General features: G+C 38.2%; 1 protein-coding gene across 6 annotated transcripts in view; it reads right to left on the minus strand.

The window, feature by feature from the left end:
• PRORP (protein only RNase P catalytic subunit) overlaps nucleotides 1-14,759 on the minus strand; it is a 53,548-nt gene that overhangs the window by 5,569 nt on the left and 33,220 nt on the right. The gene's annotated exons all lie outside the window — the stretch shown is intronic.

A 14,759-nucleotide genomic window follows, 5' to 3' on the forward strand; every position in this document is an offset into this window, starting at 1 on the left:
ATATAGGGTCTCGGTGCTAATGCAAAGCGCAAAAGCCTGACAGCACCTATCCGAACTGGCTTCCTGCTTCCAGGAGATCATGCTGGAGATCGGCTATTTCTCTGCATGCATACGATCTACTTTTCCCTAGTTAAAACAAACAGGACATAATGTGAGCAGGAAAAGGCCAAATGCAGTAATTTCTGCCTATAAAACAGCAGGTAAAAATAAAAATGGCATCCTCTCCCTTGCATGCCCTGAATCTTTGGAGATACATTTCAGAATTCTTACTGGAACACAGAGTTGAAAGATACAAACAAAAGCCACCATTTTTATGTTACTGGGAGGCTTTCAAAGTAACTATATTAAGTAGTAACATATCTTCTCATCTATGTTACATAATTTATTTGATTATTAAATTATGACGTTATTAAAAATCGAAAAACTGAAGTTCAGTTTTTCAATATTGACATTTCTTTTTGGAATGTCTCATCTGGGCAGTAAAAACTGGCTCATCAATTTTACTTGTTTACAGTCACTTTTATTTTCCAGTCCTTACGCATTGGTCCAGTCCTGCAAATAGTTGGATACAAATACCAAAGGAGAATTAAGTTTGTTAAGCTGAGTTCATTAAACTTAGTAAAAGTTAGGAATGTACCTACTACTTTCATACACATTTTCATGTAGAGAAGCCAACAGTGAAGAAATTCCAACCATGAGTAACTTAAGCAACCCCTTACAAATTCCAAATGAAAATACTTTCTCTGCTTGCCTAATGTTTTGCTACATTAAGGGAAGGTTAGCAGAAAGTCATGTGGGAAAGAAAAAAAGTTCAAAATTTTTTCAAAGAATACTCCAGAAACAGATTCCACAAAGTCTGAAATAAAAAACTTGACAGCAAGAAGATCCTGATGGGGCAACAGAAGAAACAACTCCTAAAAGCAGATTATGAGTCAAAAAGAGTCTCAGGAACATAGTTGCACTAGTGGTACCGCAAAGAATTGCCAGTATTTGAACTGCTGGAGTTTACCCCCAATAAAAAAAGGAAACACCTTTTAATTACACTTATGGTTCAACACAAAGGCAGCTGGATTTCCAGATACAGATTGGTCAATTGGGGCTATTCCCAAGCTTATAAAAAACTTAACTTAATCAGCTCCCTTAAGTCTTTCTTTCTGAAGGTTATAACTAGTGTCACTTTGTACCTGTTAGTCATATGGACTTTCTTCTGCATATTATTAGCATGTGAGGTTCTCTAGTATGAAGTGCTTCTGGGAAAAAAATTGAGGGGTTGGTATAAATTAGCTACAGTTTTTCAATGGAAAAACTCAAAACAGGCTTAAATCGTAATAAAATTAACGGGAATCACCATTAAAAAATTTAGAAACTCCTGCTTGCATAACAGCACGTCTGTCCTCTACTTACCACAAAGATTAACCTTTACTTACACAACTAAAACACAGAAGATGATAGAAATTATTTTTGCTTTCACAAGATAAAAATAATTTTGTTCTGCACACTCCCTTGCCTGATGCAACTTTACTAAAGAGCTTTTTATCTCATTTTAGGCTTGGGCGCTTAACAGGGGTGGTCTACAGGGAGTCACAGAACGTACGTGGGGGGTTTCCTAAGTGTGTCGACTCCCACGCCTGGCTGCTTCTCAAGAAAGGAAGACGTGAGACACACAGTAACACTTCTTTTAGTCATAGAGGAAACTGAACATAATACTGTTAACAAAAAAACAGCAGTAGTGATCTCCCACTTAAAAAGACACGAGTATTTTATTAATCTAATATTTCCAAAATGTATCTAAAAATTATTGTTATCTGTCACTACACAATAGCAAATAAGCTATATGCAATAAGCTCTATGTAGATGCACCCTTTGACTGTTCCCGCATTATTTAGGCAGCAAACATCAGATGCTCAGTTGGATAATCTGTTCAAAAGGCAATCTGTATAAAACGTTAACAAATATACAACACACACATTCCCTACGCTAGTCATTTTTTTGAGAATGAGGATTACAAAATTGGTGAAAGAATGCCCTTTTATGGATATTAGTATCTTTCAAATTTGGACAGCAGAGCATATCAAAACACATTTTCTCGAAAACAGGAATTATAAGATGCCATTTTGCACAGAAGGGAAAATAAGTATGGTTAGATTGGCTGCTTCAATTTATATGGCAACATGTGGCTGAGGCAAAGTAGCAAGAAGTTGTGAATCGCTGCTGTTCTGCACAAACCACTGGCCACACCAAGGCACTAGAAGTACTACTGGATTATTAACTACCATTGCATTCAGTCTTACTTTATTTTCCTCTGACAGGGCACATCAGGATCCATGTTTCTATCTGAACTACACATTTTAACCAACTGCCTGTGAAGACCACTAGATCCTTCTCCAAGAAACTCATGCTTATTAGTCCGGCTGAGCATGTTCTGCTTGCAATCCCTTTCATCATTTATCAGTTACATTTAAATTATTACTGTGCTGTCCCAGTCTTTGTTTAATTAGATCTTTCTCAAGCTTCTCCTAAACCTTAACATTTTACTTGCAATGCAAACAATTTTGTGTTCACAGCACTTTAGCAAATGACTGATGGAACCAGGGTGCAGCCACAAATAAGTATGAAACTACGCACGGATCAATGGAAGAGTCAAGACCAGCTGTTCACAAATGTATCAAGTATCTCCCATTGTGGTTCTTCTAAGCACACTGCTAATAATTTTTTCTATGATTTTTCTTAATTATTAAAAATAATCCATAATTAAATGGATGGATGTATCCAGCGTGCATGTTCTAACTCTGATTTCTGCACCTTAATCTGTGAATCAGTGAAAAACTTGCACACTTGTACGGTACTTTGGCTAAGTGTATATATTTATCTTTCTTTGGGACAGTCCCAGAGACACGAGCTATTTCCCCACACGTAAATGAGTTCTTTTTTGTTTCTGCAGCAATGCCATTTTATGGAATTTCCCCTCCACCACCAACCTCTTGCCCTCATATCACAATGCACCTTTTGTTTTTTTCTGTTGTGCTGATATAATCTATTTGTTGGGCCATGTTGTCAACCAGATCACGGCACAATCACAACTGTGCTTACACACCAGGGCAGGAACTTCTGGATCAGAGGAGCCAGAGTGGAAAGAGGTGGAGAGGCAGAGCAGTAGGACAGAGAACGCATACTCCACAGGATCATGCTCATGTTGAACTCCTCATATCATGTAAAAAGCCTGAGCTTTGCAAATATGAAATAAAGCAGCCAAAAATGTGTAACTGGTAGTTTTACATTTTAAAAATCAGCAAGTTATACCTTAAAAGAACCACTTTCCAGGTAACAATAAATATTAACAGTTTCCCATCAGAAGGGAACTTTTCTATAAAAATTCCTGGAAATAGCTTTGCAGTGACCCACATTCACAATTCTGCACAATTTATTGGGGATCAAACATATGAGTTATGCTGGGAGAGCAGGGAATCCTCGTCACACCTGCAAGATTGATCCTCATTCTTTAAATTTCACAACAGCCTTATGAAGTAAATGCATAATTACATCTCCATTTTACACAAGTGCGTAATGGAGCACAAGGAAGACAGAATAATTACTCTACCTCATACAAGGAACTATGAGCAGAGCAGGATACAGATTTCCTAAGGCTTCACTGCCAGTCACCTGTTCTGATCACTAGATCACGCGGTGCCACGTGTCCCAGTTTCAAAGGTTACCTTGCTGCAGGACAACCCTTCTCCTGGGACGCTACTGGTCGTTTCCCACTTGTCAGATGGGAAACCCTTCAACACTGCTGCTGGGAGGCACACCACTCAGTGACTCAGCAAAATGGGGCTCACCTGTATACAGGTATAGCACGAAGAAGTAATAAACCAAAAAAAAGTTTAAATTGTTGCTAATAAATCATGTTTGCCATTTTCTAAACGTTTGGTTTCACTAACTGCATTTAAAAGCAAAACACTCCTACAAGCAGATATCTGCTAATAACAGCAACAAACTGCTCTATTATTGTTATTTTCACCTGTTGTTAGCGCAGCCTCCCACCCAACACTGTAGCTGTGAAACTGCAGAGGAAACCCCGACGCTGACCACAGATACAGAGCTGCCGTAAGTACGCTGTCAGGTGGAGCTGAGCACGAGCATTCTCTCCAAAGGTTAGCAAGGAATCAATTCCCACCACCACCACATTTATTTGACTTAGTTTCATCATTTTTAGTTCCCTTTTTACACCTTGTAGACAAAGAAGCTCAAAAAACCACTGTACTTTAGTACCACACACAGGAGAGAGAGACACGATGGGAAGCGGGAGTTTCTTCCCACGGCACGGCCAGCTGCCCAGGGAAGGCAAGGGTGCTGCTTGCAAGAAAGGCTGTACTTTCTCACCGAGCCTGGTAATTTCACCGAAGCAGATTCAATACCATTATCACAGCACCAAACACAATAGAAGCTGCTTCTTGTATTCTCTACGTTATTACTGATGACACAGTCTAAGTTAGTCGCGAAGTCCTCTTTACTCAAATGCAGGGGCAGCATACACATTTCTTGGTCCCCTACAGATTATCTGCCCCTGACTAGCAAGGGGATAGCTATTTAGAAGGGAAAGCAGTAATGGATGAGTAAGTAGCAGTCACTAAGCTTAATCAGCCTGGTTTACTTCATGCTCTTGAGACAGCCAACAGCTAACCCTTGGAATTATCCCTTACGACACTGGAGACCTCTGCAATACTGCAGAAACAATATTGTTGGGAATATTTGTATCCTGTGTTACAGTAGGACTATTTAGATTGATGCAACACACACATCATCATGCAAAACTCTACCAGTGACAGCACTTCACACATCAATGACAGCAATCACACAATGTTTAACATGTTTTAACCTGTCTACATTGACTCCACACCTAGAATTGACTTATCCTCTCTCGATGCATTCACTAGAGATACATCTTAACTCCCTATCACAATTCATTAAAATTTGCAGTTGATTTTTAGATGCCAGCTTTTGCTTTTGACTTCACAGTCAACTCTATTAATCGAAGGCAGATTATTGGTTGAGCAGGAAAACTAAACCACAGAAGCAAAGATACCCGAGTTTATTTAATATAGATTGAGGATGGTACGGTAGCCTCAGTTTGCTCAGATGAGGTGATGCCTAGATACAGCTCTGCTGTTTGCAGAGTAAGTTAGTATTCAGAGGCGTCCTGGGGATGCTTTTGCAGCCAGGTCCAAACTGACTGTGTACTAAGATACCCGGTGCCCGCGCACAGTCCAGTGTTCCCGCTGACTGGAGGATTTGGCTCAACTGCAGCACTGGATGAATGGAGACATATTACTTCCAGGTCAAAGTTAACTACAGGGATACTCCATGGACTGCGTCCAAGCTAATAAGCCCTCTTGAATCCTAGGTAGTGGGGAGAATAAAGCAGAGTGACCGTAAACAGATTCAGCTCAGGTACCGACGAAATAGCATAATTTATGTTTTCCTGTATTCATGGTACCCTGGCTATTATGCCAGTAACGGAGGTATCTTTGATTACAACCCTACTTGATTTCAGCTGAAGATGGAACCTGCTCAAAATAATCTCTGAAACAGTTCTGAATGTAGAATATGTGCGTAATTAGGCTCTGACATTATACTCTGCTATATTATAAACTATAGGTAAAATTTCCAATTTCAAACAAGCTTAAAGAGCCATCCCTGTTTTTTATTCTACTGACCAGCTCAGACAACAGCACAATACAAACCAAACCTGTGTAAATTAACTTTAGGTTTGGAAAGACTGTTACAAATTTCTCCTATGCAACATGAAGATAGGGATAGGTCCCCATCCTTCCCAGCAGAGAGGCATGTAAGAAAAAAAACGTTTTGAAATAGATATTTTCTAATATATAATCTAATTACAGCCATATCCTGCTCTGTCTTATTCCCAAAAGGCATGACAAGTAGTGATTTGATGGATAGTGAAGCAGTATTTCCTAGGAGAATTAACAGAATCAAGGCAGGATGTATGCAGGGACCGAAGAAATATATACACAACTTACTGCACAGAATTTAAATTGTGTGTATGACATGGAGGATGGGGAGGCAGGAGCGGGATCATCAGGTGGAGGAGACACTAGCTTTTTGGAGTCTGGCTTTTCAGAATGGATTGTCCCTTTCAAAAGATCTCAGCCACTTTGTCAGACCTTACACCTGACAAACCTTTTAGTGTGACCATTCTTGCTCACACTTTTTGAATGTCACTCCTTTTGAATGGTAGTATTTTCAGCATCGTGATCTTTAGATGAATAAAGGTCAACCATGAATAAAAGAAAGAAAAATGGGTAGTGACAATAGTTAGCATAGCATGTTATTAAATGAACAAATGCCAAGTACTCCGGAAATGATGGCTAAAGAAGAGATGGACAGTTGGGGAATTGCTGAATTTTATAGTATAAATTGCAAAAGAGAGAAACAGGCAATTTTTTCTGACTCTTACAACAATTCAAGAAATACGTGGGCAAACAAACATTCTTCAGTTGCATAACGGCATTTTTGGAAGTTGAATTTTGTAAGTCACTGCAGCGCCAGTCAAGTTTCTCAATCCCAAAGTTTTGTTAACCAGCTACAATACCATTTTGTTTCCCAATCACTTACAAAAAATTTAATGTTGGTTTAAACATGCAAGCAGACCCTTTGATGTTGGCTCAGCAATTATGAAGTAGGCATAAAGATGGAAGAGAAAGGGTGAATCTGAAATCCAAAGTAGCATTTTGATAAGGCAGCAACTGGAAAATGTTCAATTCACAATTAACTACAGCCCAGTCCTAGCAGCTGTAAGGTTTGTATTTTAATTTTGGACTGGCAGTAAAATGTTTCCTTTCATGAATTTGAATTTTCTGAATGTCCCTCTTTCTTGAGTCATGTAAAAGGGTAAAGATATTTCTCTTTTTCTGATCTTCTCTGAGATATTTTTTCTACGTAGCTGACACCATTGTATACTTTTATCTCTTCTCTTACTCATCTTGTTTCTTGCAACAAAGAATAAATACCAAGATCTTGACAATACATATGGGGCATCTTGCATGGAATTTATTTTATCCAGACCTCTCCTGAGCACTTACTGTTTTGTACCAAAACCTGGAGATTTGCAAATTATTAAAAAGCGTTATCAACCCTCCACACCAAGGAGATGAGCTAGATGATTCCGTCTATCTGTGATTATACACAAGTAGGAAAATAAATATGTAAAAGCTGAAAGGACATGAAGTGTTACCTGTGCATTTCCACGTATCAATACTATCCTTTGTGCTCATCCTTGAATTCTTTCTGCCTGCATTGCTGTTTCTGCAACAGTATTTTCTTACTGATCACTACACATTGCTTCATTGCAACAAGTACTATGTATATCATCTTTATTTTTACGAGGAAGCAAGTTACATAAAAATGAAAAGGTACGAGGTTTTCCTTATTTTTGTACAGGCTTCAGAAGTGAAACTTTATCTATCAGAGCCACTGACTGTAAATGGAGTAATTGTCCCAGCTGAAGTCACAGCTTCGGAGTCTTCCATCTTTCACTGTAAATCCAGTCTTTGCCATTACATCGGTACTCTCGCATTTCTATTATTATTGTAGCAGCTGTATACAACGACTCAAGGCCAGAAGAGACTTTCTCTTACCATTCCTCATTTTAGAAAGAATGTAAAAAGCTAGCTATTAGAAAGGAACATTTGTGAACTAAAGGCAGCTGTGCCAGTCTTAGAATTTCACAGTGCGGGTCAGAAGTTATATTTAAGTACTGAAAATCCACAATGTGAGCCGGATCTTGGGGTCGTGGTGGCAGCGCTGGTGATGGGGTGTTATGAAAATGAAAGCACAAGCTTGACTGATCCTTTCCATAGATAGGAAATAACTTGGTGCAGGACTGAAATCGGCTTTGTAAGACTGAAACTGACAGTTTAAAAGATACCAATATTTTAGCTCTCACCACTGTCCTATGCAGATGTTTGCACAGCGTCACTGACCTAGTCTGATGTTAAGTGTTTTCCCTCTCTCCAATCTGTGGTTCAAAAAGTCCCAGACGGTACTTTTATTCTTTGAGGAAAGGTGCCACAGCAGCTGGGGGGATCACTGTTATAGAAGGCACAGGCATGATGCTGTTCAAGACACATAAATCTATGCTTCTGCAGCGACATCCTATGTTTTAATAAACTTGATAGTTCCACAAAAACTTTAAAATAAAGACTATTTCTATGCTCACATGTCAACAGACTTATCATCCAGATAGAATGATACGATAACCGAGGAAACCCACCAGTAAATTGATTGCTTGCAGTTGAAAAAAAGAAATGGACTACAACATGCAGCAAACATTTGTAACACAATTTTCACACTGCTTTTCTTCTGTTTCTCATTAGTACTATTTTCCAGTTGCCTGCTACAGATTACTATTCAGAGATAAACAGGTACCTTCAAAAACAATTGTTCCAATAAGAACAATTTTGCCGTTCTTAACACAAATGAATACATTAACAAACACTACTCAAGTGAGTAGCAATTTCTCTTTGAAGGTCAGAAAGATGAAAAGTTTGTTTAATATGAAAGAGAACATATAAAATGTTCTTCTTCAGTAGGACAAAAATCAACAGAAGCAAACTAAAGCACAAAGGTCTGAGGTGGAGGAATAGCTGTGTGGTCAGTCAGGCCCACCTACCCCAGGTAGACCATGCAACAAGGCTTTCAGCAAGGAGGGACCAAGGAAGGAATCTGTTTAATACTGGTAAGAGCATAACTGGTATTTACCAGGCTGGAGAAAACTCAGGGGACTTTCATATACACCAGTACACCGTGCACTGCCTGTCCCACGAGGCAGCGGTTCAACTGTCTCATTTGATCAAGGTGGCACACCCTGGTAAGTAACACACTGTTTCTGCAAAACCAGCAAAAATCTGATGCAGAGTGTATCACAAGTGAATGTAAACTATGGGTCAGCATTATTCTTCTTAACACAGTCATTAACTTTGATTGTACATCACTGCAGACTCATGCCATTTTACTACTAGTAACACTGCAGGCAATATCTATGTCTGGAGATCCTAGGCAGTGAAGGTCTGAAAGCCCCCGACAATAGCTACAATCCACAACATCTAATTTACTTCAGTGCTTTTAATATAAGCTTATTGATAACAGTCTGCAATACTCAATAGCTGGACACTGGGCAGGCCGCTGTCTAAAGTATTTTTCTTTAACTCAGGAGATAAGATACAGCAATTTGACAAACAGATAATATCGTCAGCTCCTACAAATTAATTATGGATAATATTTGGCATTTGCCTGAAAGCTCCACCTCCTGGGAACAACTATTTATATGAAAATCTTTCTCTACTTAGTAATTTTTTGCCCCTGTAGTCAAGAGAAATAAACTTGAGAATATGAAAATATGACCACCAGAAGGGCTTGGACAACAGACACCAAATAAGAACCACCCACCCCCTATTTCATAAAAGGATCTACCTTTTTTAAGCAAATTTTGGTTTGGGGACTCAGCATTACAGTTTCCAGATATCTGTATATAACTATACCGGCCAGCACATTTGAGGAATTCTGTTGCATCTTTCCCTCCTTTGTCCATTTCCATGGAAAGAATGCAGATACCCACCTAACAACTCCTGGAGTACCCAGGACCGAACAGCAGTGCTCAAGTGCAAGAGAGCGCTATAGTTTCAGAAGTATTTTGTTTACCAAATTTATCAAATAGCTAAGGGTTAAAACTCTGTGTCCTATTACTGGTTGTGTTAGCTAGGCTGGCAGAGTGAATGGCTTGTGGAAGTGAGAGTGAGTGGGATGAGAAAAAAGAAATCCCTAACCTACAGCATTTGTATTTCTGAAAGCCCATTTGGGGATGCCCATTCAATGGAAAGTTAGAGCTTTTCACTCTGCAAGGCATGAAAGTATGAAGATACATACATATCAATGAGAAGTGAAAATGTCAAAAGCCTCCAATTCCTTTATTTAAGCCACCTCCTTCAACTATTGAGACTTAGGGCCATCACACATAAATGGATTTAAACAGTACAGTGCAATGTTTTACAGGGATATCATGTAAATTACTTCAGATGCTGAAAGCAGCGTAGTGACATTAACGTTAGACAAGCCCAGGATAACTACTCCTAATAAGGAGCAGGGTAAATCAACATCATTAAGACTGACTGGTTCTGCTCTATGACTACCTGCTTGCAACCCTCTTACTACTACATTTTATTTACTCAAATGTGTGGCAACTTAGGGCTGTCATGGAAGAAAATTCGTATCAATCAATCAATCAATCAAGTAGTAGTATAGGTAGTATTCAAGGAATACCTATCTTCCACTGTGCTTTCCTCAAACTTGCACTGCATGTAGAAGCTCAAATTCCAATGAACCACAGCTCTAACAAGCACCTGCATCATACTTCTACTTTTTTTTTTTTCAGTGTATAGTGTAAGCACTACCTAGTTTACCCAAATATCACACAATTAGGAAATAAACAAGGAGAGAAGGCATCAGCAAGGTTGATCTTCCCACACTGGTATACCATGTAAGTCAGGAATAACTCCACAGAACCAGTGGAACTGAACTGGCTTTTAACTTCTGTTAGAGAGCTTATGGCACACAATGTACACAGCTTGCTCACGGAGCCATGTCAACATGACTCCTTAAAAGCTCAAGACTCAAAAACCTTCAAAATATTAGAGGCAGAAGAAATATTACTGCCAACTCACGATCACAGAAGTGAGCAGGTAAATGGATGAATGCTGGACAATGATGAAGACAGACATAAGCATCACTAATATTTCCTGATTTACGTAAAAGGTAAGTTGGTATCGTCAACATGACAGAAGCACAGGTCCAGTTTTAACAGTCACTACAGGAAATATTGTGCAAGGGTAGGACAATGCAGCAGCTGCAAATGGTAGAAATTATTTGGAAAAATTAGACAGAAGTATCAGTTAATACTTCATAAAATTGGTTGGAAAATAGAGTATATTATGTTTACATGATTTTGACAACCTCTTTAGCTTCTGACTCACCTGACTCATTGTAACTTCAATGCATGTTTCCAGCTAGAACTGTGAAAAGAACTATTCGGATCATTAAAGAACTGAATAATACATCAGGAAGAAACAGCATCACAAGCTAGTATCTCTGGGTGGAAAGGAAAAACCAGCAGATACTTGTAAAGATTAGTATGAAATATGTAAATGATTTGAAATAGAGAATTTCTCAGGAAGAGGAATGTTTCCTAACAATGAGACAGGGCAGTAAATACAATGCCAGAGATTAAGCATTCAAAGTGACTTAAAATGTATATTTTGGGATCATATTTAGGAAATAATATTTATAGAATAGATAATATGAATGTTTATTTGATGGAGATGCACAGAAAAAGGAGAACTCTCACACAAATGATGCTTTATAAGGTTATTTCTTCATCTAATGTTTTTCAATGACTAATTTTTAAGATCTTGAGATAGACATCTTTCTTGGAGGACAGGGAGTGAAAATTTCTATTGTGTAACAGCACCGTGGCTAACTGTTTGTAAATGCATATATAGTTTTAAATTTTCAGTTCATTCTCTATCATTTAGGAAAATATAAGCCAAAACATCTAAAAAGTTGTAAAATCATGTAAGCAACAGGGGATATCAGGTTAAGAAGCAAATAAGGAAAAGTGTTGAGAGAGTTTCCGCAAGTACCAAGGAAAGTTCTTTTGCTTTACACATGGAGGTAGGCATGACCTTATACACAAGATGGACCTCCACAGCGGTAAGCCACTGACCTGCTACACTAGCGTGACGTGCATATGAGGTGACCCAGCAGGGTCCTTTTCAGGAGACCCTGCAACTCAGGACCTCCTCTGCAGTTTAGTTCAGCTTGGGTCATGTTGCTATCACTTTTCTCCTAGAAGCAGTCCCCAAAATCTGCGTATTTCCCAGAGTTCATTCTACATGACAGAGGAAGAACCCACGTAGATTAGCATTGCCTCTGCTAGAAATCAGCCTGTGGGTTGTTGTTTTCCTGAAAATTTGAAGAACAGCAGCAGCAGAGGTAGCCATAGCTTTCTTATTATGTTCATGGTACTGGTATTCTTACTACATCACTCCTGTTCTTCACATGATACCAAGCAACAAAATCATTTACAAGTCCCAGCACGTATGATAATAGCTTAATTACGTTTTGTATGAATACATCAGGTCTGATTATAACCATTAATAGACATGCTTGCAAGGCTTCTAGGCATTTTCTACTATTCCAGACCATGTTTCAATTGCATTGGTGGTGGGGAGTTAGACAGATGATGCGAAATCACTGTTCCCTGCTCCTGCCACCTCTATTGCTATGTTAGGTAGCAGAAGCACACCACACATCATCCATGGGAGACTGCAATGGATTTCTGCAGTGGCACACACAAACTCCCAAATCTTTCTGAGGCGCAATTAATTTTCAATGGTATTTAAAATCTTATATTCATCCCATATCTTACACTTAAATAAGGGGAAAAAAGCTTATTAGGAATTTTCATTCTATGACAATAAGAATGTATTTTAAAAAATAGTGAAAAATCCAGAGGAAACTTTGGCTTGTTATATTAACTACAGGTAACCTGCAAGACCAGGATACTTCAAACTAAGTTGCTCACAGTCAAACAGGAGATCAACCATTACACAATAAAATGCTGGTCTCCCAAGTCCAATTTGAGCCCAATAGTAGCCCTGATTGTCATCATACACAACCAGGCAGAACAAAGACTCTGTCAAGAAAGGAACATAGTTAAAAATGAAAAAGAAACAAAAATCTGCGTGATACCTATCTTGCACAATTGTATGCAATTTTTTATTCCAGCTAATTTACAACAAGAATATATGCTAGTTATTTGAGAAGGTCTGTAAAATGACAACTTAGCTGGAAAGTGCAAATGGGGACTATTCATCATTTCTCAGTACAAGCAGCAGAGGCCATCATACAAAATTAACACACAGCAGGTTTAAAACAAACAAAAGCACATGCATTATCATATCCTATATAATTGTGGGACTCATTGCCACAGGATGGTTTGAAAACCAAAGGCAAAAATAAGTTGGGAAGGTAATTAAATAAATTTATCAAAGAAAACTCCATCAATGGCAATTAAAATTGCTAGTCAGGATGCAACTTCTTCATCCAGAAGTTCCTAAATCAGTAATAAAATCTGGGAGACTATAACAACTGGAATTCTCCCTCCAAACTTGTCTTGTTCTTGCACTCTTAATCCACTTCTGATCACTAGACAGGTTAGATACTTTGGTTTGAAACAATACAAATGCTCTTACTTTTTAATAGCAAAGAGGATAAAAAAATTTCTTATCATTTGTAGAAATTGACTCCACTTATGGCATGGCCCTGGTGGCAGCCTACAGAGAAGTGACAGGTATTTGAATGAGACCTCCTCTTTTTAATAGCACATGTAAACATACTACTTTAATCTAATTTGATGTAATTTAGAGTCATACCACAGATAAAGGCGAAAGTCTGAATTAGTTTGGGGACTATTTTATTTTGACTTTTTTTTGCCCTGCCTCCTTCCCCCTCTCTTGTTTGGAGGAACTGCACAAACATACCCTTAAATAAAATAAGTAAAAGACACAATAGGGATAGCCTCTTGCCTGTCACCTCGGCATCTGATGTACAAAATCAATACTGGAAAAAGGTGAGGTTTTCATAGTAAGTGTCACAGCAAAAGGTCACCTGTAATGGGCAACGGTATTTTGGATAAGAATTTAGAGTTCTTACAATTTTTCAGAAGTTCTGTTTGAAATAGGAATTCTTGTGAATTGGTTTTAAGCAAGCATACTGCCAATGTGAGCGTGTTCCCAGCACGGAATTTTAATTCTGGTGAAACTGGTCTCCCAGATTCAAACAGGAGTTCCTATTTCCATGTTTCAGACAACATGAAACAATCAGTTTATGAAGAGATTTAGATTAAAAGCTGTGGCCAATTGTACTTGACTTTCTATGAGTCTAAGATTAAAAAAAATAAAATTACTTTAACTTTGGTTTTAAACTTCACTGCAGGTTATAATAATTTTATAACCTCAATTTAAATATATTTGATTACCTATATATAAATGTCTCTTCCACTCTTGCTCTACAAGTAGAATGCAACTAGAGAAAAAACAACAAATGCAGCTTAATGGATTGTTGGATCGTTAATCAGCATGTCAATATACTGAAATCCCTGGGAATAACCTACTGTTCAGAAAACTTAGGCTTTCATAACTTCATAAATAAATCCAAATGCAGTTTAGGCTTTTGTTTCATTGTACCTTTTCTCCTTCAGATAATACAGCTTCCAAATATGTTTTCTTTCCTACTTTTACTAAAAATAGCATATCAGATGTAAATGCCAAGTGTGAACCAAAAATTGATTGCTTTTGAAAATATATATATAAATCCAGATGTACATGAATGAATGCAATAGTTGTTCTGAGGATTTTATCTACATAATCTTTAAGACAACACTAAAAACCAGCATTTCTCAGGCTCAAATGAAATATTTATTCTTACATAGAATTTGCCTATAGTAACCCAACCTTCGCATTTTCTGGACTGCTTCCCATATCTTAATAGCACTATAGTCTCTCACTATTATGGAGACTTTCCATACAAGAATCACTTCTAAAGAAGCAGTTCAGTTCCCTAAAGACCAGGTTTCCGATTTGGAGGCCCAGCACACCTCTTATTGCCACACTGATAACAATTCCATG

This window comes from Calonectris borealis, chromosome 5 (genome assembly GCF_964195595.1).
Source record: "Calonectris borealis chromosome 5, bCalBor7.hap1.2, whole genome shotgun sequence".
In the NCBI taxonomy this organism is placed as follows: domain Eukaryota; kingdom Metazoa; phylum Chordata; class Aves; order Procellariiformes; family Procellariidae; genus Calonectris; species Calonectris borealis.